Here is a 23,717-nt window from a genome sequence, read left to right on the forward strand (position 1 = left end):
TCTATCTGCGGTGTAATCAGTACAGCTGCAGACAGCGGGAAGTAAGAATGATACAGTAATTATCATTGAGTTCAAAGATTAAGTGGCTCAATGGACCTCATAGGGTAACATAGTTTAGACTGAGATAAACAAGTGCAATGTGCGTTCGCTGTGCAATTGCAAGATGTGGCTCGTGAGTTAAAAAGAGCCGTTCTCGATTCATTGGAGACAACATGAAACTATATACACACAATAACTATTTCTAATTATAATAATTATACTTTGCAGAACAGACAAAAAACAAACTCTATGAAAAACTTTTTAGAAGCTCCCTTGAGGTGTTGGCTCAGTATCTGAGAATATTTAATATTAAGTATTTCATCTTTCACCTAGCTTTCTGTTGATTACGTGATTCTTGTTTTTCTCTCGTGTTGACACTTACCTTTGTTTTGACAAGTGGTTACTCTTGGAATAGGATAGCCCGATTCTAAATCTATATCTGAATGCATACTCCGCAAGCACCGCATGCAGCGTGCCGAAGAGTACCATGTACCACTATTGGTCATTTGTGTTCCTGTTACATTCGCAAGTAACGCGAGGGAAAACAACTGTCCGTATTCCTTCGGGGTCCTTACGTGAAATGTACTTTAGCGACAATGGACTCGATTTGCAGTTAGCTTTAAATGCCGGTTTTCTAAATTTTCTCGATAGTGCAACGCGAAAAAAAAGTCGTATTCCTTTAAGAGATTCCCACCTGCGTTCACAAAGCAGCTCTGTAATATTCACGCGTCGATCGAACCTACCAATAACAAATCTAGCAGCCCGTCTGTGACTTGTTTAGATGTCTTCCTCTTATCCGACCTGATTAGGATCCCAAGAATGGGTCGCACTAGTATTTTACGCGCAGTCTCCGTTTACAGTCGAACCATACTTTCCTAAAATTCTTCCAATAAACCCAACTATTCGCCTTCCTTACTGCAATCCTTATGGGCTTTTCTATTTCATATCGCTTTCAACGTTATGCCTACATACTCTACTGGCCATTAAAATTGCTACACCAAAAAGAAATACAGATGATAAACGGCTATTCATTGGACAAACATATTATACTAGAACTGACGTGTGTTTACATTTTCACGCAATTTGGGTGCGTACATCCGGAGAAATCAAAACCCAGAACAACCACCTCTGGCCGTAATAACGGCCTTGATACGCCTGGGCATTGAGTCAAACAGAGCTTGGATGGCGTGTACAGGTACAGCTACCCATGCAGCTTCAACACGCTACCACAGTTCATCAAGAGTAGTGACTGGCGTATTGTGACGAGCCAGTTGCTCGGCCACCATTGACCAGACTTCTTCAATTGGTGAGAGATCTGGAGAATGTGCTGGCCAGGGCAGCAATCGAACATTTTCTGTATCCAGAAAGACCCGTACAGGACCTCCAACATGCGGTCGTGCATTATCCTACTGAAATTTAGGGTTTCGCAGGGATCGAATGAAAGGTAGAGCCACGGGTCGTAGCACATCTGAAATGTAACGTCCACTGTTCAAAGTGCCGTCAATGCGAACAAGATGTGACCGAGACGTGTAACCAGTGGCACCCCATACCATCACGCCGAGTGATACGCCATTATGGCGATGACGAATACACGCTTCCAATGTGTGTTCATCGCGATGTCGCCAAACATGGATGCGACCATTGTGATGCCGTAAACAGAACCTGGATTCATGCGAAAAAATGACGTTTTGCCATTCGTGCACCCAGGTTCGTCGTTGAGTACACCATCGCAGGCGTTCCTGTCTGTGATGCAGTGTCAAGGGTAACCGCAGCCATGGTCTCCGAGCTGATAGTCCATGCTGCTGCAAACGTCGTCGAACTGTTTGTGCAGATGGTTGTTGTCTTGCAAACGTCCCCATCTGTTGACTCAGGGATCGAGACGTGGCTGCACGATCCGTTACAGCCATGCGGATAAGATGCCTGTCATCTCGACTGCTAGTGATAAGAGGCCGTTGGGATCCAGAACGGCGTTCCGTATTACCCTCCTGAACCCATCGATTCCATATTCTGCTAAGAGTCATATGATCTCGACCAACACGAGGAGCAATGTCGCGATACGATAAACCGCAATCGCGATAGGCTACAATCCGATCTTTATCAAAGTCAGAAACGTGACGCATTTCTCCTCCTTACACGACGCTTCACAACAACGTTTCACCAGGCAACGCCGTTGAACTCCTGTTTGTGTGTGAGAAATCGGTTGGAAACTTTCCTCATGTCAGCATGTTGCAGGTGTCGCCACCGACGCCAACCTTGTGTGAATCCTCTGAAAAGCTAACCATTTGTATATCCATCTTCTTCCTGTTGGTTAAATTTCGCATCTGTAGCACGTCATCTTCGTGGTGTAGCAATTTTAATGACCAGTAGTGTATTTAAACGACATTACTTTGTCAAGCAGCACACTGCTAATGCTACAGCATTGCAGGATTGCTGTTTCTAATCACCTGCGCTAACTGGTAGTTTTCTATATTTTTCACAACCCGACAGTCATCACACTAACCACAAATTTTGTCTAAGTCATCTTGTAACCTCCTACAATCACTCAGCGACGACACCTTACCGCACAACACAGTATCAATAGAAAATAGTCGCAGATTGCTGCTCACCCTGCCCGTTAGACCATTTGTGTATCCAGCGAACAAGAAGATCCTATCACACTTTCCTGGAATATTCCTCTGATGAACGCTCGCCTTTGAGGACAAAGTATCGGATTCTATTACTTAAGAAGTCTTCGAGCCACTCAAATATCTGGGAACCTATTCCGTATGGTCGTACCTTCGTTAAGTTTGCAGTGGGGCAAAATGTCGAATGCTTTCGGGAAATCTGGGAATATGGAGTCTGCCTGGTGCCCTTCATCTATGGTTCGCAGATTACAATGTGAGAGAAGGGCAAGCTGAGTTTCGCACGAGGAATGCATTGTTAACCGTTCTGATTTGTGGACAGAAGCTTTTCTGTCTGACGGAAATTTATTATATTCGAACTGAATGTTCAAGAATTGTGAAGCAAACCGACGATAACGATATTGGTTGGATCGAGGGGTTTCGAAAAAATTTTGTTCACGAAATGCTACACGTCGTGGCCACAGCCGTGTTTACTAGGACAGCTGCATCCACTGATCATCAATTCCAATCTCCTGCTATGCGAGAAATCGTGTTTCACGGAAATATGGGCTCCCTGAAGATCACTTACGGGATTTGCATACTTAGGTAGCGTTTTTACACTGTCAAGAAAGTAACACAAAAAAGTGAACTTCTCATGGTCGGGGTTCACAGTCACATAGAATTTTTTAATGAACGTCATATTCGCTGTTGATTGTAGAAACGTTTTATTTCATAATTGCAATTTCGGCCTTTGGCCCATTTTATAGTGGTACTGCAAGAGATAAAAGAATACAATATCGAAGCAGAGAGTGTATATACAGAGCTGCATACACATTTAATACAGCACTCCATCTTCAGGCCACGAGTGGCCTACCGGGACCATCCGACCGCCGTGTCATCCTCCATGGAGGATGCGGATAGGAGGGGCATAGGGTCAGCACACCGCTCTCCCAGTCGTAAGATGGTATTCTTGACCAAAGCCGCTACTATTTGGTCGAGTAGCTCCTCAATTGGCATCACGAGGCTGAGTGCACCCCGAAAAATGGCAACAACGCATGGCCGCCTGGATGGTCACCCATCCAAGTGCCGGCCACGCCCGGCAGCGCTTAACTTCAGTGACCTCACGGGAACCGGTGTAACCACTGTGGCAAGGCCGTTGCCCACATTTAATATAGACAGAAGTATGTTATAAAATGGTGAAAATAATGCATCACTTATATTTGGATTCGGCGTATGTCAGACTTGTGATGTATTGTCCAAATTTGTTGTGCTACACAGTTGGCTGTATCACTGGCGAGCATTTTGCGCCTTCTACGTTTTTTATAGGTTGTAATGTAGACGCAAAGTAATGTGTCAGAGTTCTGTTGCGATGTTCTATATAAGTACCCAAGTCATTGAGAGACGTTTTGAACAGATAACATATGCATTGTTACGCAACTCTTGTTATATACTGAAGCGCCGAAGAAACTGGTATAGGCATGCGTCTGTAAATACAGATATATGTCAACAGGCAGAATACGGCGCTGCGGTCGGCAGCGCCTATGTACGACAACAAGTATCTGGCGCAGTTGTTAGATCTGTTACTGATGCTACAATGGCACGTTGTCAAGATTTAAGTGACTTTGAACGAGGTGTTACAGTCGGCGTATGAGCGATGGGACATAGCATCTCCGACTTAGGGATGAAGTAGGGATTTTCCCGTACGTACCGTGAATATCAGGAATCGGGTAAAACATCAAATCTCTGACATCACTGCGGCCGTAAAAGGATCCTGCAAGAACGGGACCTACGACGACTGAACAGAATCGTTCAACGTGACAGAAGTGCAACCCTTCCGCAAATTGCTGCAGATTTCAATGCTGGGCCCTCAACAAGTGGCAGCGTCCGAACCATTCAATGAAACATCATCGATACGGGCTTTTGGAGCCGAAGGCCCATTCGTGTGCCCTTGATGACTGTACGACACAAAACTTTACGCCTCGCCTGGGCCCGTCAACACCGACATTGGACTGTTGATGACTGGAAACATGTTGCCTGGTCGGACGAGTCTCGTTTCAAATTGTATCGAGCAGATGGACCTGTTCGGGGAATAGAGACAACTTCATGAATCCGTGGACTTTGCATGTTCAAGCTGATGGAGGCTCTGCAATGGTTTGGAGGGTGTGCAGTTGGAGTGATATGGGAACCCTGATACGTCTAGATATGACTCTTACAAGTGACTTGTACGTAAGCACCCTGTCTGATCACCTGTAGCTATTGATGTTCACTGTGCATTCCGAAGAACTTGGGCAATTCCACTAGAACAATGCAACAGCCCACACGTACAGAATTGCTACAGACTGACTCCAGGAACACTTTTCTGAGTTAAACGCTTCTGATGGCCACCAAACTCCCCAGACATGAACATTATTGAGCATAGAAAGTTTCATTTTGTCGGCAGATGTAGAAAGCTGTTATGATATTCTTGCAGCTGTTATCGTTGGTATGTATTTCCTCTGATTATGGCACAGACAGTATGATTTGTGAATGTATTTTCGCGTCAACGACCTTAGTTCTGATGTATCCAGTGTGTTAGAACATTGATTTATAACGATTTATGTGAAAGATGCTCACATTGGTAACATTTCATGTAGTTTACATCATTTCACGATGTACAGAGCTTCGCACTCGTTTAATGTTACTGTATCTCTTCAGTGAGGAGGCTTATTTTTGACGATGACATGTACACATGTCGGAGGATTTGAAAGTCTGACAAGTGCTGAAGCAAAACGTAGGTGATGTATCATTTTCACCATTTTTGTAATGTATTACTGTCTACATGCTTGTATTTACAGTTCTTTATATACACTCTGTGCTTCATTTTTGTAATTTTTTTTTTGTAGTGCCGCCTGCAAATGGTCCAAAAACCAAAATTGCAAATCTGAAATAATTTCCTCAAAGAACGGCGAATATGTTGTCCTTTAAAAAATAAAAAAAATGAAAGTTAACGCCCTTACCTCCACTAGGACAGTAGTGCACCATGGCATTGGGAGACATCCATCTCTTGATGTAGAGAGCTACCAATAATGATCTGACAGTGACTAATCCTCCGTAGAGAAGACGTGATTCAAGTTGGTTCAGTGATTGTGCAGTCGAATCGAATAACTCGTGACGTTTTGGTTTGTTGTACCAGTCCCGGGTTTCTTCCACCAGAACACAGCAGACTTTGTCACCAAACATGACGACAGGTTAATGGGAAAGTTTGTTATTCTTTGTTTCATTAGCGTCAGACATAAGGACAATGCAATGTCACTTCAGAATAAGACTTCGTGCACACGAGCTGAGTGCCAACTAAATTCAGCTTACAATCACAGGACGTCTCATCAAGGGGAAATCAATAGGTTGGCTGACAATGGCAAGAACTAAATTAAATGTATTCGCAATTGCGAATGTGCGCAACCATCATCTGTAGAATGGGATGACAGTGAAAATTTGTGCCGGACAGGGACTCGAACCCGGATGTCCCGTTTATCGCCAGCGGTCGCCTTACTATCTGGCTGTCCATGCACGGTTCTAGCCCAGACACAAACTTCCATATGTCGTCAACCACGCGTCTACAAATTTTACTCGTACATCCATTATGTGTACTCCCATACAGATGAGACACTTTACTTGAAAGTTGCTTGCCCGGTATCGGTGGATAAATATGATATTGCAGTGCTTATGTTATGCTGAACTACGATACAAAATTCCTTTGGACATGTATGCAGTATTGTAAATCGTATGATAAGAAATGGTTGAGTGCATGTGGTGGATTCTCCTACGTAGCCCACAGCGGTCACCGCTTACACGGACAGCCTTTCCGACGCTTTTGAAATGTACACCTCAAGCGAGCACAGCAATTTCGTGCGGGTTAATACGAGACTAACAAAATTCAGCAGCGCGCTGTGCACGTACTTCCCGCCTACAGGTGTGGTTTTATACAAAAGCGCGCGTGTAAATTCGTGAAGTAAGAAATGGCAGAAACACGCTGTCGACTCGACTCACATACATGAATCTGTCTAAACGTTGTAGTAGAGTTTATGCAGAATACGGGTGCAGATGCAAAAAGGACCAGCTTTCGTCTGTAGCGCTGGGCGAGTTTATTCGTATGTTGAGATGGGGAAGCCGATATTGTTTGCACACTTCCGTCCGGTAACGACATGCTACGATGACACAATGGTGGCTCACGCCCTACATCTTTCTCAAACGATTTTACAGAAACTATTCGGTACAAAAATTGCATTTTTGCGTTACTCATAGTCTTATATGTCGGCTTCATGATGACATGGGCATGTCCTTTCGTTAAAACTCATGTTTCTTGTGATATTTGCGTTTAAGTAAGACACTGCAAAAATCTCGAAAAAGTTTGCAACGAAAAACAGGGGCACTACGATTTTGCGTTTGGTGCATATCACATCATACGTTTCTGTGTATGAAATTTAGCTAACATAATGAATTTTTCTTTAGACGTGAGTAGATGTCTATCTGTTACCAATCTCGAGAAAATTTATTTTATGGTGCATACACATTTGCAATTGAGTGCGCCAACGATAAAGCCACAATCAAATATCCACAATGTTCCTCATATTTTACAAACGGTATGAAATATCTAAATGAGATTTCGGCAAATTATTGCGCTCAAAGAGGAGAATATTTCGGCATATGGCTATTATGTCTTGGTTCAAATGGCTCTGAGCACTATGGGACTTAATTGTTGTGGTCATCAGTCCCCTAGAACTTAGAACTACTTAAACCTAACTAACCTAAGGACATCACACACATCTATGCCCGAGGCAGGATTCGAACCTGCGACCGTAGCGGTCGCGCGGTTCCAGACTGTAGCGCCTAGAACCGCTCGGCCACCCCGGCCGGCTGGCTATTATGCAAAACTTCATTATCTGCCGTGTTATTCCATTAACTATAGACGTATTCAATGAAAGCATGTAATTTTTAAGGGCCGCCGATAGCTGGTAAAACGAAAAATGTTGTTAGTGTTGGAACAAAAGACATTACACGTTTATTTTTGTACGGAGGATGTCCTTTTTCATAAGCTACTGACCTTATTTTTCTTCAATTCCTCACTTAATAAACTCAATAGACCACTATTTCAGAATTCCCGCACAACCGCGTCTGCACAACATATTCGTGAAGTGAAGTTATGTAAACTGTGTTTCGGCAAAATAAACAAATTTTAGCATGGCACAAATTTGTAGATTGTATTCAGAATTCACAAACTCGACGTTCTCTGAAAGTTATGAATGGTTAACAAGCCAGGCAATAATAAATCGCTGTTTTTGTTGCATTTGCAGCAGAATTCATTTCGAGTACTAACCAAAGTAGAGGTGACAGAAAATCTTTTTGTATAGTCACTAATCAGGTGTGGACATGAAGGGGCTCCATTTAGTATTTACAAAAGATGTGAGCGTAAGCTTCAGTATAGAAGGGCAGTTACCCTCCAGCGCCCGGCACTTCCCTTGCAGCGCCTGCCTGCAATACCTACCAGCCCCGCTCTCCCCATGCGTGCCTTGCCGATTGCACATCTACCGGCCATGTTATTCTGTACAAATTCTACTCAGTGGTGTTAAAGAGGTTAACAAATTTTGAAGAAGAGATAGTCTGGGAAAATTCACAGAATTATATAGTAATTATCCATGTTTGTGGGGGATAAAATCTGACGGTCACGGTCTCCAAGAACCGAATGTGCAGCTGTTGGCATTACTGTATATGGGAAGTTGGAGAAGATGGACAGCACTGAGGTTGTATATGCGAAAACTTTAATACGCTACAGTCTCTTTTCAGTAAAGGATTCTTAAACCAACTTTTCTTCAACTCTGTCCGAAAACTAACGGATGTACTAATTGCCATCACGCTGTCCGACACACAATTTCGGTATCGTGTCCAGTTTTACAGCTCCAGGAATGCTTGCAGGCCTTTCCACAAACATTTAACACCAGTGAAATATAACAGGCACAAAATAATGAAGAATTTCTCTTTTTAGTTTTATGATTAAAGCACTTTTGCAACTTTCAGAAATTATGCGCAGTTTACCTACACACTTAAACATTTCTACAATCTAAAGTACAAATCATCAGTTACTGATAATTGTGTTCATTATTTTGGTAAACATGTGCAGTTCTTTAAATAAATGAGCATTATTTACTTCCAGTTGTTTAATGTTTGCCAAGCGGGGTAGTTTGGTTAAGTAGTGTGTAGGCTTACGGGCCGATGACCTCAGCAGTTTGGTCCCTTAAGAATTCACACACATTTTTGTTTAATGTTTGATCAAAGGTTCGAGCAGAACACGAACAAGACTCCCTATGAATTACGCGATGGCCGGCCGCTGTGACAGAGCGGTTCTAGGCGCTTCAGTCCGGAACCGCGCTGCTGCTACTGTTCGAGTCCTGCCTCAAGCATGTATGTGTGTGACGTCCTTAGGTTAGTTAGGTTTAATAGTTCTAAGTCTAGGAGACTGATAACCTCAGATGTTAAGTCCCTACTTTTGAACCATTTTGATTTGAATTACACTATGGATTTTTGTCTGAATTTTCAGAGCCAAACGAAGAGTCGTAAATGTACTAATGGGGCGTCAAACTGTAGTGCGTTGGGTTCAGTTTTGCAAAGGAAATATTTAATTGCCTTTAATTAATCGGAGTAATTACGAAAAAGCTTAGTGATTTGAGGGAAAATTGAAATATTTCACGGACAGCTGTTGCTAGCTATGTAAATCAAGTGTCAAAAGTTCATGTCTTGAATATCTAGCAATTTTGCGCATAAAAGGTTAGATTCGTGTAAAAATTGTGTTCTTTGTTTCATGGTGAAAAAATAAAATATATATCAAATTACAGCATAAACTGAAATTTCCCAGCTCTCTTTATCTGTTTAAATGTATTATATTTATTGCTTTCCAAACAAAACTTATAGTAATAAAAAATTGAAAAAATGGTAATATGTTTTGTGAAATTACACTCTAAGACAATAAAAATGACGCACCACGAAGGAATTATTCAGATGAGACTGGAATCGCTAGATGTGATGTACATATATAGTCATACAAATGATTATAATGTCAGAAAAATTTATTCAAGAGGAAGAACTTCACAAACTGAGCAAGTCGATAATGCGTTGGTCCATCTCTGGCAATTAGAAGGTTGTTGGCTGTCCTCCTGATGGATATTGTGCCAAATTCTCTACAACTGGCGCGTCACGTCATCAAAATTCAAGCTGGTTGGAGAGCCCTGCCTATAACTCTCCAAACTTTCTCAACTGAAGAAAATTGCTGGCCAAGGTTGGGTTTGTCAAGGACGAACACAAGCAATAGAAACTCCTGCCGTGTGTGGACGGGCATTATCTTGCAAGCCCAGGATGGCTTACAGTAAAGGATAACAAAACGGGACGTAAAATATCATAGACGTACAGCTGTGCTGTTGTGCTGCATGGGTGCCGCGGATGACAACCAAAGGGGACTTTCTATGGTTAGAAATGGCAGCCTAGACCGCCACTCCTGGTTGTCTGGCCGTATGGCGGGCGACAATTAGGATGGTATCCCATCGCTGTCCGCAACATCTCCAGACGCGTCTTCGCTGGTCGTTGAGTCTCATTTCGAAGCGGGACTCTTCCCTGAAGACTATTCTAATCCAGTCAATGACATTCCAGGCCGAGATTTCCGTCCTCGCGCCACCTTTTAAATCGTATTTGTTATATTTTGTTGTGTTAAAAACGCCCTAAACGTATAATGCAGAACGAGCAGCAAGTGTACGCTGAGGTGACAGAAGTCACGGAATGTCTCCTAATATCGTGTCAGACCTCCTTTACCCAGCAGTGTTGCAGCAACTCGACGTGGCGTGGACTCGACATGCCGCTGGAAGCCCCTGCAGAAATGTTGAGCCATGCTGCCTCTATAACCGTCCATAACTGCAAAAGTTAGGCCGGTGCAGGACTTTGTGCAGGAATTGACCTCTCGATAAAGTGCCATAAATGTTCGACGGGATTCATGTAAGGCGATCTAAATGGCCAAACCATACGCTCGAACTGTCCAGAATGTTCTATGCCCAATCGCGAACTTTCGTGGACCGGTGACGTGGCGCATTGGTGTTTGGGGACATGCAGTCCATGAAAGGCTGCAAATCGTCTCCAAGTAGCCGAAATTAGCCATGTCGATGATCGGTTCACTTGGACCAGAGAACACAGTCCATTTGTTGTAAACACAGCCGAGACCATTGTGGAGCCACCACCAACTTGCACATTACCTTGTTGACAACTTGGGTTCATGGCTTCACGGAGTTTGTGCTGTACCCCAAACCTACCATCAGCTCCTATCAACTGAAATCGGGACTCATCTGTTCAGGCCACGGTTTTGCAGTCGACTAGGGTCCAACTGACGTAGCCATCAGCCCAGGTGAGGCGCTGCATGGGTGTCGTGCTGTTAGCAAAGGCTCTCGCATCGGTTGTCTGCTGCACGTAGCCAATTAACGCCAAATCTCGCCGCCCTGTCCTAACGAATACGTTCGTCGCACGTCCCACATTGATTTCTACGGTTATTTCATGCAATGTTGCTTGTCTGTGCAGACGCGCTGCTTTCAGTCGTTAACTAAAGGCTGCCGGCCACTGCTTTGTCCGTGGTGAGAGGCAATGCCTGAAATTTGGTAATCTCGCCACACTCTTCACGCTGTGGATCCCGGAATATTGAATTCCCTAACAATTTCCGAAATGCAATGTCCCATGCGTCTAGCTCCAACTATCATTCCGCGTTGAAAGTGCGGCCATAAATCACGGCGGAAACATTTCCACATAAATCACCTGAGTGCAAATGACAGCTCTGCCAATGCATATCCTTTTATATCTTGTGTACGCGACACTGCAGACACGTGTATCGCTATCCTATAACTATTGTCACCTCAGTGTATAACTTTCTTGAAAGCATGATCTTCGAAACTATACTCTCGCAAACGTGGCACACAACTGGAAAGTCCTACGTTAGCTTGGCGCGTGAAGAAGACTTCCCGCCTCTGCAGAAACGCCACGCTTCTCCCACATTATACTTCTCTGCACGCCCCAGCCGTGCACCCCAAAGTGTCACTCTGGAGTGTCGCACCTGGAAGGAAGGAAGATCAGAACTTAATGTCTGGTCGATTACGATGTCACTTAGAGGCGGAGCACAAGCTCGGATCGCTTTTGCTGAGGATGGGGAAGAAAATCGGCCTTGCTGTTTCACAGGAGCCACCCAGAAATTTGCTTGGAGCGATTTAGGAAAATCACGCCCTTCCAGAAAATCACCGTTTGCGGTTCCTGAAAGGAGAAGTGAATTACTTTGATTTTGGTACTAACTGCTGCAACAATTATGGAAGTGAAGAAACTTTTTTTTAATGGCGCTGTGAACTGACACAAATTACAAATCTGCGCACAATAAATACCTGCACCGCGACACGCCAAACGCCACTGTCATTTTTATGATCTCACAGTTAAAAGTATACAACCTTCGTTTCTCCATGAATCAGACTACAGTAGGATATGTGTATGCGGACACATAGTAGCATTGGTCAATGGCGCGGCTAGAGACCGAAGAGGTGGGTTTCACCTACCGACAGGCTCTATACTGCAAAACGCCTAAAACGATCGCAACAAAAGTTTTATTTTCAGTATTTCATACAGTGACGGAATTCAAAATACTGTCATAATCGACTCACGAACAGGCATAACCTTAAGCTTAAAGTAATAACTCAATTGTTAAGTTAGGAAGTGTTTTTATGTTTCGAGGCAGTGAAAGTCACGGAGTGTAAATTACCTACACTATATTCATCCAGTAACTGAGAAACAGGGCACTTAGCGACTTCATACAAATTTTACACTTAATTTCAAGCCTACAGCTCAACAGAATAATGAAAGGAAAACAGATTAGCACTTAAAACTAAACCAATCCACGTAAATGGGATTTTTGAACTTAACCACAAAGGTTTTACACGCATAGCGCAAATATCGTACACAATGAATCATTTGTAAAGTACTCAGACGTTTGAAACTGTTTCATACATCAGCGTTCAGTTCTTTAACAAATTGCAATGGTGATGGGAGGGGAGAGTACTGGTCTTGTCTTACCCTACTTACGTCTCAATGTTCGTGAATTCTTAGAGATGATTCTGGCAAACCTATGGATCGGTCCTTGTGGGAACCGTTATCAGAAATGCATGTGATGATCTCCATGTTCGTCTGACGTAACCTCATGCAATTTATTTGTGCGGAGTTAAGTGAAAGATTCAACATTGTTGCCACTTTGAACCAGCGGACCTGCAGGAACTAAGGCCTCGCATCAGCAGTGCCTTCAAACAGACGCACATGAATGTACTGTGGAATGAACTTGATTAATAAACTAAATATGTGCAGAATCAGAAAATACGAACACAAGCAGAATTTATAACAAACGCTTCATCGACTTCTCTGCGAGACTGCAAAGCTCCGCAACGTTATCAAAAAATAAAAATCAGAGCCGCATCCAGTATCCAAAGCCCTCCTTAAACACAGTAGCAGAACATACACTGTGCCCTAGACAGGTCATCTGGTGTAAATCTGAAGTAACTGCAGGCTAAATCACTTCCTCCTGTCACCTGTACGCTGTCATAACTGCTATAGCAGGCTAAGGCACCACTGTAGACAAAATATGCAATGGGAAACTGCTGTCAGAGAAATTGAAATGCAATGTCGTTTGTTAGCAAATTTTTTTTTTCGTTCCGTTTGTATTTTAATCACTAGGAACTCTTGTGTCTTCCATCCCTCGATGAAAAGCTCAGCAGTGAACAAATGATAGGAGTCGCAAGAGGAATAGGAATGGCTCGTAACGTAAAAACACAGGGTGCTTGCTGTGATGACATACTCCGACACCAGCCCAGGATACACAGCAACACTGTATGAGTAATGCCCTGGAAGTAAAGCAGCTGTTCGCAGTTGTTATCGGTATAGCGAAACGGCTGTCGTAACAGAACTTCCGTGACCGATATAGTTTAACAGATTTAGGCAATACCACCGATCTGGGACGGAAACTCTTCGTCGCAAAATTTGTGGTCAATATGTGAAAATCTCGTATCATACATAGAGTAATAAATCGTACGATCATGAAGGAAAACCTCTGCATTGTCAGTGGCAACGCCACTTAATACATACCTGTATGTGTTACAGTTCGTAGAAGTCTGTGTGACTCAAATTACGAGTTTCATATCAAAATCGACAGCCGGTTCAACGTGAAAGCGTCGATGGCTCTCCAGCTTTGGAAAAGTAAATGAATGGTTGCCAATAGTAGTAGTAGTAGTAGTAGTAGTACGGTAGCCAGATGAGGAGAGAATTATTAATATGAGTACCTATTCTCAACATTAGGGTAAAGCTACATATCCCATTATGAAAATCATATTCGTATACTCCACCATTAGACAATGGTAAAGCGGTATCGAGAGTTTCGGACTAGAGTTCCCGACTACTGTTCTAACCGTAACCAGTTTTCCCTTACTCACTATTGGTTTCTACTTACTACAGTTTGGTACAAATATCGAGGAAATAAAGGAGTTAACGGTCACATAAAATCGCAGTGTAGCAGATAGGCACAATTAAGTGTCACATATACACTATCCATCTACTGAGGAACTGATCACCAATGTCACGACAGGCGGACACGCCAGCATAGGAGGAGGCGGGTAGTATTGTGTTGTCAGCAGAGCAGCTGTAACAGCAGAACAGGTCGTCAGGAGAGCCCAGTGACCTCGAACGTGGACAAGCCGTTACACCTCACCTAAGAAACAGAACCGTCAATGAAGTTTCAATCCTGCTAAAGCCGCCCAAGCCAGCTATTGCTGGAGGTATTGGGAAGTGGAAACGCGAAGGAACAACCACACCTAAACCAAGAGCAGGCGGACCTCATTTCTGACAGACAGGGACCGTCGACATTGCGGAGAGCGGTTGTAAATAGCATGAAATCAGCGGAAAGGGATCAGGCGTGAGGTCCAATGCTAATTAATGTTGGTAGGGAGTTTACAGTGTTCAGGCAGCACCTCATAAACCACATATTCCTGTGGTCAGTGCTAGCGAGGCTCGATTTGGTGTAAAAAGCGACGCCACTGGACGGTGGATGACTGGAAACGAGTAATTTGGAGCGATGACTCACGCTGTAACTTGTGGCAATCCGACGGAAGGGTTTGGGTCTAGCGAATGCTAGGAGAACGTTCCTATCATCATGTATACTGAAGTACGAAGGACGTAGTGTTACGGTACGCGAGCGTTTTTCGTGGTTAGGGCGTCATCCCCTTATTGCGCTTAAGAAAACGGTAGGTACGGAAGCATATGAACACTTTTTACACATTATGTACTGTGTACAGTAGAGGAACAGTTCGGAGACAACAAGACAATGCAACCTCTCATAAAGCAGCATTGTAAGGCAACAGTTTGTGGACATATTCCTGAAATGGACTAGCATGCTCATAGTCGCGAGCTGAACCCACTCGAACACCTCTGCGAAAAGTTAGAACGTCGACTGCTCTTCAGATCCCAGCTTCTCCTGGTCCAGCTCATGAGAAGAAATTGGCTGCCATTTGTCCACAAATATTCAGACACCTCTTTGAAAGTGTCCCAAGATGAGTTTGAAACGTCTTAAAGGAGAAGAGCGGACATATTACATATTAATATCCATCAAAAGCTGTCAGGATGCATTTTTTCAGTCTGTTTATACTGAATTCCTACATAAAAATCCTATGGGCTTACTACCCCAAGGTCATACTGTTATGATCAGTTTGAATACTGGTTTGATGTAGCTCTCGGCGCTAGTCTGTCCTGTGCAAGCCTCTTCATCTCTGCAACCTACATCATTTTGAAACAACTTACTGTAGTCAAGCCTCGATCTATCTCACCTATCTCTACAACGGAGGCGTTGCGTATCACGGAGAGGATTACTGTTGAAATTTCGAGAGCTTACGTTGGAATAAGAGATGGGCAGCACATTACTTCCTTCCGCATATGACTCGCGAAATGACTTCGATGATAAAATCAGAGAAATACAGAGATCCCCCCCCCTTGGCACTCGCCAGCAGACACACACATTTCCATCGATTACCAAAACGACGATTCCTCAATTCGATTCAGTACCTTCTTATTAGTTACTTGGTCTGTCCATCTATGCTTCAGCGTTCTTCTGTGGCACAGTACATTTGAAAATTTTCTGTTCGCTTGTTGTCTATGTTTGCGTTCTGCACAACTACTCTACAGACAAAAATGTTCATTAAATAATTACGCACATTTAAATTTATACGCGATATTAACCCATTTCTCTTTCTCAGGAATAGTTTTCTAACTATTGCTGTATTTCATATCCTCTCTATTTTTACTCAGCATCAGTGCTCCACAAGCCGCTTTATTGTGTGTGGCAGAAGGTATCTTTGGTGCCATTAACATTTTCCTCCTCCTACGTTCCAATCGCGAATTGTAAGAACGTCTATAAATTTCCTCTGATTTTTCCATCGAGGTCATTTCGCGAGTCATATGCGGAAGGAAGTAACATGCTGCCCATCTCTTATTCAAACGTAAGCTCTCGAAATTTCAACAATAATCCTCTCCGTGATACGCAACGCCTCCTTTGTAGCGGCTTCCTCTGGTGTTTGTTGAACATACGCGTAAGACTCTCGAGCTCCACGAAACTTGCCGCTCTTAGTTTCATAGTCTCTATCTCTTCTGCCATCGTCCCTTATTTTGCTACCCAGATAACCATACTCGTCATTTAACTTTACTGCCACATTTCCTAACTTCATTCCCTCAGCATCTCGTGATTTATCTCGACTACGATCGACTGAAATGACCGTATGGCATTGTTGGCCGGGAGGCCCCAAGCGGGGAAGTTCGGCCGCCGTATTGCAAGTCCATTTTAGTTGACGCCACTTCGGCGACTTGCGAGTCAATGATGATGAAATGATGATGAAGAACACACAACACCCAATCATCACGAGGCAGAGAAAATCCGTGACACCGCCGGGAATCGAACCCGGGACCCCGTGCGCCGGAAGCGAGAACGCTACCACAAGACCACGAGCTGCGGACTACGATTCACTACCGTTGTTTCATTGTTTTTGATATTCTTGTTATAACACCTATTCAAGAGACTTCCACCCCATTCAACTCATCTTTGCCGTCTCTAACAGACTTGTAATATCGTCGGCAAATGTCAAGTTTTTAATTTCTTTTCGCTGAGTTTTACTTACCTTTGCGAATTTCTCGATAACTTCTTCTACAGTTTGTACAATTTAATAACGATGCTCTTCCACTTTTGTGACTGCAGTCTGGTTTCTGTACAGGTTTTAGACAACCCTTCGCTCCCTGCGTTTTATTCCTTTTACCTTGAGCATTTCAAAGAGTGTTTTCCAGTCTACATTGTGAAAAAGCTTTCTGCAAATGTTATGAAGGTAGGTTTGCCTTTCTTCAGTCTATCTTCTAAGATACGTCGTTAGGTCAGTACTGCCTCGCCTGTTCCTACATTTCTCCAGATCTCAAAATGATCTGCACTGAGATCGGCTTCTACCATTCTTTGCATTCTTCTGTATTAATTCACGATAGTATTTTGCAACCACTACTTATTAAACTGAAGGTTTGATAGCCTACAGCCGGCCGTTGTGGCAGAGCTGTTCTAGGCGCTTCAATCCGAAACCGCGCTGCTGCTACGGTCGCAGGTTCGAATCCTGCTTCGGGCATGGATGTGTGTGATGTCCTTAGGTTAGTTAGGTTTAAGTAGTTCTAAGTCTATGGGACTGATGACCTCAGATGTTAAGTCCCATGGTGCTTAGAGCCATTTCAACCATTTTTGATAACCTACCCGTCTGTCAGCGCTGTCTTCCTTCTGATTGCAATTATTACATTGTCTTGAAATCTTAGGGCTCTTAGCCAGTCTCCTATATATTTTGAACATCAGGTGGAATAGTTTTGTCATGGCCAGCTCTCCCAAAGATCTCAATAATTCTGAGGAAACATCGTTCAGTACAAGGGCCTAGTTTCGACGTAGGCATTTCCTTAGGTCTTTCTCTGTCACATTTTGCCTGCAATATCATATCTCCCATCTCAGTTTCGTCTACTCCCTCATTCCAGTAATATCAAACTCAATTTTGTTTCCTTTGTATAGCTCTCCTATAAATTCCTTCCACCTTTCAGCCTTCCCTTTCTTCTTAATACTGCCTTGCCGTCGGAGTACGTAATATTCATGCGACTGCTTCTCTTTCCTCCAAAGGTCTCTCCATTTTTCCTGTAGGCGGTATTTGTCTTTCTCAGGGTCATTCATTCTTCTACATCTTTGTATTTGTTCTCTAGCCATTGCTAATTTGCTATTGAGGACTTTGTCAGTCTCAACTTTTAGACTGTGTGTTCCGTTTTCCCTACACTTGCCTGAAATTTTATATTTTCCATCAGTTTACATGATCACATACATTCGACACAAATGAGGTACACTTATCAGCCAGACCATTATGACCACCGACCTATAAATCGATATAAACCCCTCCAGGCGATAGCAGTGTCACCTGGCGGGTGTAAGTAGGCTGTTTAGGTTTTTACGTTGGTAACGCCATGTGGCGCTCTGTATGAAAATCACTGACTGTGCTGTGTGCAGTCTGTGGCTGGCTGGACTCATAGTTGGAATATTCGCTTGTGTAGTGTTGGGCAGTTGGATGTGAACAGCGCGTTGCGTTGGGCAGTTAGAGATGAGCCGCCAGCAGTTGTGGATGTGGAGAGAGAGATGATAGAGCTTTGAGCGGACGATCTGGACGTGTGTCCGTCAGAAAAAGGAAATTTGTTTAATATGTATTATGACTTTTGAACGCTATTTCGGTAAATACATTGTTTGTCGTCTATCTAAACCTTTCATGTGCTAACTATGCCTATCAGTAGTTAGTGCCTTCAGTAGTTAGAATCTTTTATTTAGCTGGCAGTAATGGTGCTCGCTGTATTGCAGTAGTTCGAGTAACGAAGATTTTTGTGGGGTAAGTGATTCATAAAAGGTTTAGGTTATTGTTAGTCAGGGCCATTCTTTTGTAGGGATTATTGAAAATCAGATTGCGTTGCGCTAAAAAAATATTGTGTGTCAGTTTAGTGATGACAGAATAAGTCTACATCTACATGACATCTACATCTACGTGACTACTCTGCAATTCACATTTAGGTGCTTGGCAGAGGGTTCATCTACCATTCCACTCCCGAACAGCGCGCGGGAAAAACGAACACCTAAACCTTTCTGTTCGAGCTCTGATTTCTCTTATTTTATTTTGATGATCATTCCTACCTATGTAGGTTGGGCTCAACAAAATATTTTCGCATTCGGAAGACGCCAGCAGGCGTCGTAAGCGCGGCGGATAGTGGCAGATGGCGAGGAGAATGTTTCACACGGCCCTCTGTCTTACCCCATGCAGGACGAGCCATCTGCCTTTGCTGATACCGGGGTCACTGTCAAACCCACTTCCCTCGTAACACAGTTCCGGCCATATGTCCATAAGACCAATTTCATTCCTTATCTTCTCAAAAATCAAATGGCTGTGAGCAATATGCGACTTAACATCTGAGGTCATCAGTCGCCTAGAACTTAGAACTAATTAAACCTAACTAACCTAAGGACATCACACACATCCATGCCCGAGGCAGGATTCGAACCTGCGACGGTAGCGATCGCTCGGCTCCACACTGTAGCGCCTAGAACCGCACGGCCACTCCGGCCGGCCCCCCGCGGCTATCCCGAGTGGCTAAAGAACTGGTATTTCAGGAAGACTGCGTGGCTGTTCTACTACCCCATCTCTATATCTCGCGTAGGGATCATGAAAATAAAATAGAGACATACAGACAGCCATTTTTTCGCACTTTATACACAGCTGGAATAGCACAGGAAATCGCTACTAAAGATACAAGGTATCTTCGAAACCTCGTGTACAGTCGTTATAAGCAGAATGATTTTGTTGAATGGCGACAGACAGCAAACTGAGAAGATAAGGAACGAAATTGGTCTTATGGACCTATGGCCGGAACTGTGTTACGAGGGAAGTGGGTTTGACAGTGACCCCGGTATCAGCAAAGGCAGATGGCTCGTCCTGCATGGGGTAAGACAGAGGGCCGTGTGAAACATTCTCCTCGCCATCTGCCACTATCCGCCGCGCTTACGACGCCTGCTGGCCTTGTTACCGACGGACTTGTCCCCGCAGTAGCGGATTTTCCGCCTGTTCGTCGCACAGGCTACCACGGTGCTTGGACTTCATCCATCCCTTTCACAGGTGAGGCTGCCGTTACGAGGGGCAATATCGTCAGCCTTCACAACATGCAGCTGTGGGCTATGGCGGATCCTCATAATGTGATGGCAGCAGCCTATCAGTACCTGTTCAACATCAGTGCATGGGCGGGGATTACTGGCGACCGCCTCATAGTCTAGTCATTCGTCTACAACGCATCACAGGTAGGGATTGGAAAAATCGACCGGTCACAACTGATACCGGCATTCTGGTTCCGAATTACCAGTATTTTTCGGAATTTGTTCAGTCTGTTATAACAGGTGTTTTGCATGAAGCGAATAAAGAACCGAAATATCAGATAGCCGTAGCGGCAGTGCTAACATTTATGTTTTTTCAATAAAACTTCTTTAAAAACGAGTAATATTTATTCCTAAAATTTCACCTGCTTTGAATATTGCGTTTTTATAGAAAGTGGGAAAAGCAATCAGCGCTGTTTTAATAACAATGCTGACAGAAACGAGCAACTAACACATAACATAAGAATTGGTACAACATTGCTGAGACAATGTTCCTGCTACCATGTGGCCTGGCCTATTTGATGGTACAAGCAGTTTGCGGGACTTGCCCTATCTGGTCCACACGGTAATTTCTCGTTGTCGTCTGACATTTGTTGTATTATTTAGAATAGCACCATCCTTAGCGTGGAAGTATTTTACGAAGAGCGGTATCAATGAAATGTAACGCTCCATTTCCTTTAAAAGATTAAGAACGCGAGGAGCCACAGCAGGCTTGCGCCATCATGCGCTGAAGACCCAAAGACACTGGTACACCTGCCTAAATCTTGTAGGGCCCCGGCGAGCACGCAGAAGTGCCGCAACACGACTAGTGTGTGAAGTAGTGCTGGAGGGAACAGACAGCATGAATCCTGCAGGGCTGTCCATGAATCCGTAAGAGTACGAAAGGGTGGAGATCTCTTCTAAAGACCACGTTGCAAGGCATCCCAAATATGCTCAATAATTTTCATGCCTGCGGAGTTTGGTCAGCGGAAGTATTTAAACTCAGAAGAGTGTTCCTGGAGCCACTCTGTAGCAAATCTGGACGTGTGGGGTGTCTCATTGTCCTGTTTGAATTGTTCAAGTCCGTCGGAATGCAAAATGGGTATGAATGGATGCACGTGATCAGACAGGATGCTTATGTAAGTGTCAACTGTCAGAATCGTATCTAGACGTATCACTCCAACTGCACGCGGCCCACACCATTACAGAGCCTCCACCAGCTCGAACAGTCCCCTGCTGACATGCGTCCATGGATACACGAGGTTGTCTCCATACTAGTACACGTCCATCCCATCGATACAATTGGAAACGAGACTCGTCCAAGCAGACAGCATGTTTCCAGTCATAAACAGTCCAATGTCGTTGTTGACGGGTCCAGGTGAGGCGTAAAGCTTTGTGTCGTGCAGTCATCAAGGTTGCACGCATAGGTCTTCGGCTCCGAAAGCCTATATCGATGATGTTTCGTTGAATGGTTCGCACGCTGACATGTGTTGATGGCCCTGCATTAAAATCTGCAGCAATTTGCGAAGGGTTACACTTCTGTCAAATTGAACGATTCTCTTCACTCGTCGTTGGTTTCGGTCTTGCAGGATCTTTTTCAGACCGCAGCGATGTCGGGATTTGATGTTTTACCGGATTCACAAGCTGCGACATAGTCGCGAATATAAACAGTGGTCCAGGTACTGTCAAATATCTTTTATTCCAGTCTTTGATCACAATATAAAGTGTATCAACGATGACCGGTTTCAATCAGTAATGAACATCTTCATATCTGTTCTACACCATGTCCTAATGTGATAAATCCGTAATGGCATCGTAAGAACGCATAAATACACTCAGCAAAATATCGTCACGTAGAACTAAAATATGGTATAAAATAGGCCACATCGTCCACGCAGTCATTTTGCAACTGGCGTTACTGTACAAAACATACTGACTTAATGGCTTAGCCCTGTTGAACACTCACTCTGACATTGATTGTCCTATTGACGATGTAATTAACCAATTTACCAGGAAGAATAGGCGCACAGAATTCAACATTTAAGGAAGAGAACCACAACTGCAACTTTTTTATATCATAAGGTGTCATTGTCTTGTATATGTGTACAATCGGTTTAAATAAAACTTTCTTAAACTTTGCATGTGACTTTATCGCCCCCTGAGGTATCTCTGTGTCCCCCATTGCTTTACTGTGGAACTAAAGTCCTAGTACAGGCGGAACATTCCCATTTACCTGGTGGTTTTCGTGTGTGCTTTCACCCACTCAAACCAACACTGTCAAGCATCTCATACCTCCACCATCATGTGAGTGTATCTTCCTTGGAACGCATTTCTGGCCTAATGTCCATGTGAGCTCTTTGGCTCCTTATCCTGTCACGGCTCTTTTCCTGTAGTTTCTCAAATGTTCAAATGTGTGTGAAATCTTATGGGACTTAACTGCTAAGGTCATCAGTCCCTAAGCTTACACACTACTTAACCTAAATTATCCTAGGGACAAACATACACACCCATGCCCGAGGAAGGACTCGAACCTCCGCCGGGACCAGCCGCACAGTCCATGACTGCAGCGCCTTAGACTCTTAGACCGCTCGGCTAATCCCGCGTGGCTGCAGTTTCTCCCCATTTAGCGAAATAGTAAGAAATATTTTTATACCCGGGGAAATACAATTGGGTGACAAAAGTCATGGGATACCTCCTAATGCCTTGTTGTTCTTCAGACCAATCGCAAACAATTGTGACCTGGTGACATGACGCATTGTCATCCATACAAATTACATCGTTGTCTGGGAACATGAAGTTCATCAATGATTGATCTCCAAGTAGCTGAACATAAACATTCCCAGTCAATGAGCGATTCAGTTGTACCAGAAGACCCAATCCATTTAATGTAAACACAGCCCACACCACCACCACATTGCATAGTGCCTTGTTAACAACTTTGGTCCATGGCGTCATGGAGACTGCGCCACTCTCGAAACCTACTATCAGCTCTTACCAACTGAAATCGGGACTCATCTGAGCAGGCTGCGGTTTCTCGGTCGTCTGGGTCCAACCGATATGGTCACGAGTTCAGGAGAGGCGATGCCGGCGATGCCGTGCTGTTAGCAAAGGCACCCACGTCGGTGGTCTGCTGCCACATCTCATTAACGCCAAATTTCGCCGCAATGTCCTAACGAATACAAACAGTTTCTCTTTTGGGACAGACGCAACTGTGCAAGTCCATTTTGAAAAATGGAAGAAACGGCAGGGTAATGGCTTAATCCACAATCTTTTATTGTGTAAACGACCGATTTCGAAATACTTAAAGTTCCATCATCTGGTGTAAAACTGTAATAAGAAAAATATTCTGTTACACCCGAATGGGAAGGGATCCTCAAGTCTGAAATATCAGATAAGGAAGTAGGTGGCTAAAATTAGTGAACTACAACAGATTAAAAGAGAATAGGACCTTGCTTTATGGAGGCAGCAAGGAAAAGTGTGTCGGCTTATGTAACAAACTTAATACATTCTATGGAGAGATTTCTTTCTCTATCCAGCATCAGATTAATGAGGCCTTGCCATATTTAGACCTAAAGATCACCTTAATGGCGGCACGGTAGAGTTTGACATTTACAGAAAAGGAGGGGGAGGAGGAGATTAGTGTTTAACGTCCCGTCGACAACGAGGTCATTCGAGACGGAGCGCAAGCTCGGGTGAGGGAAGGATGGGGAAGGAAATCGGCCGTGCCCTTTCAAAGGAACCATCCCGGCATTTGCCTGAAGCGATTTAGGGAAATCACGGAAAAC

At 43.9% G+C, this 23,717-nt stretch overlaps 1 protein-coding gene and 1 pseudogene across 1 annotated transcript in view; both read right to left on the bottom strand.

Moving 5' to 3' along the window:
- Nucleotides 1-23,717, bottom strand: part of LOC126175967 (G-protein coupled receptor Mth2-like) — a 572,026-nt gene that overhangs the window by 519,201 nt on the left and 29,108 nt on the right. The window lies entirely within an intron of this gene.
- On the bottom strand, nucleotides 3,683-3,800 carry LOC126098464 (5S ribosomal RNA; annotated as a pseudogene).

The sequence above is a fragment of the Schistocerca cancellata genome, chromosome 1, assembly GCF_023864275.1.
Source record: "Schistocerca cancellata isolate TAMUIC-IGC-003103 chromosome 1, iqSchCanc2.1, whole genome shotgun sequence".
Taxonomy (NCBI): domain Eukaryota; kingdom Metazoa; phylum Arthropoda; class Insecta; order Orthoptera; family Acrididae; genus Schistocerca; species Schistocerca cancellata.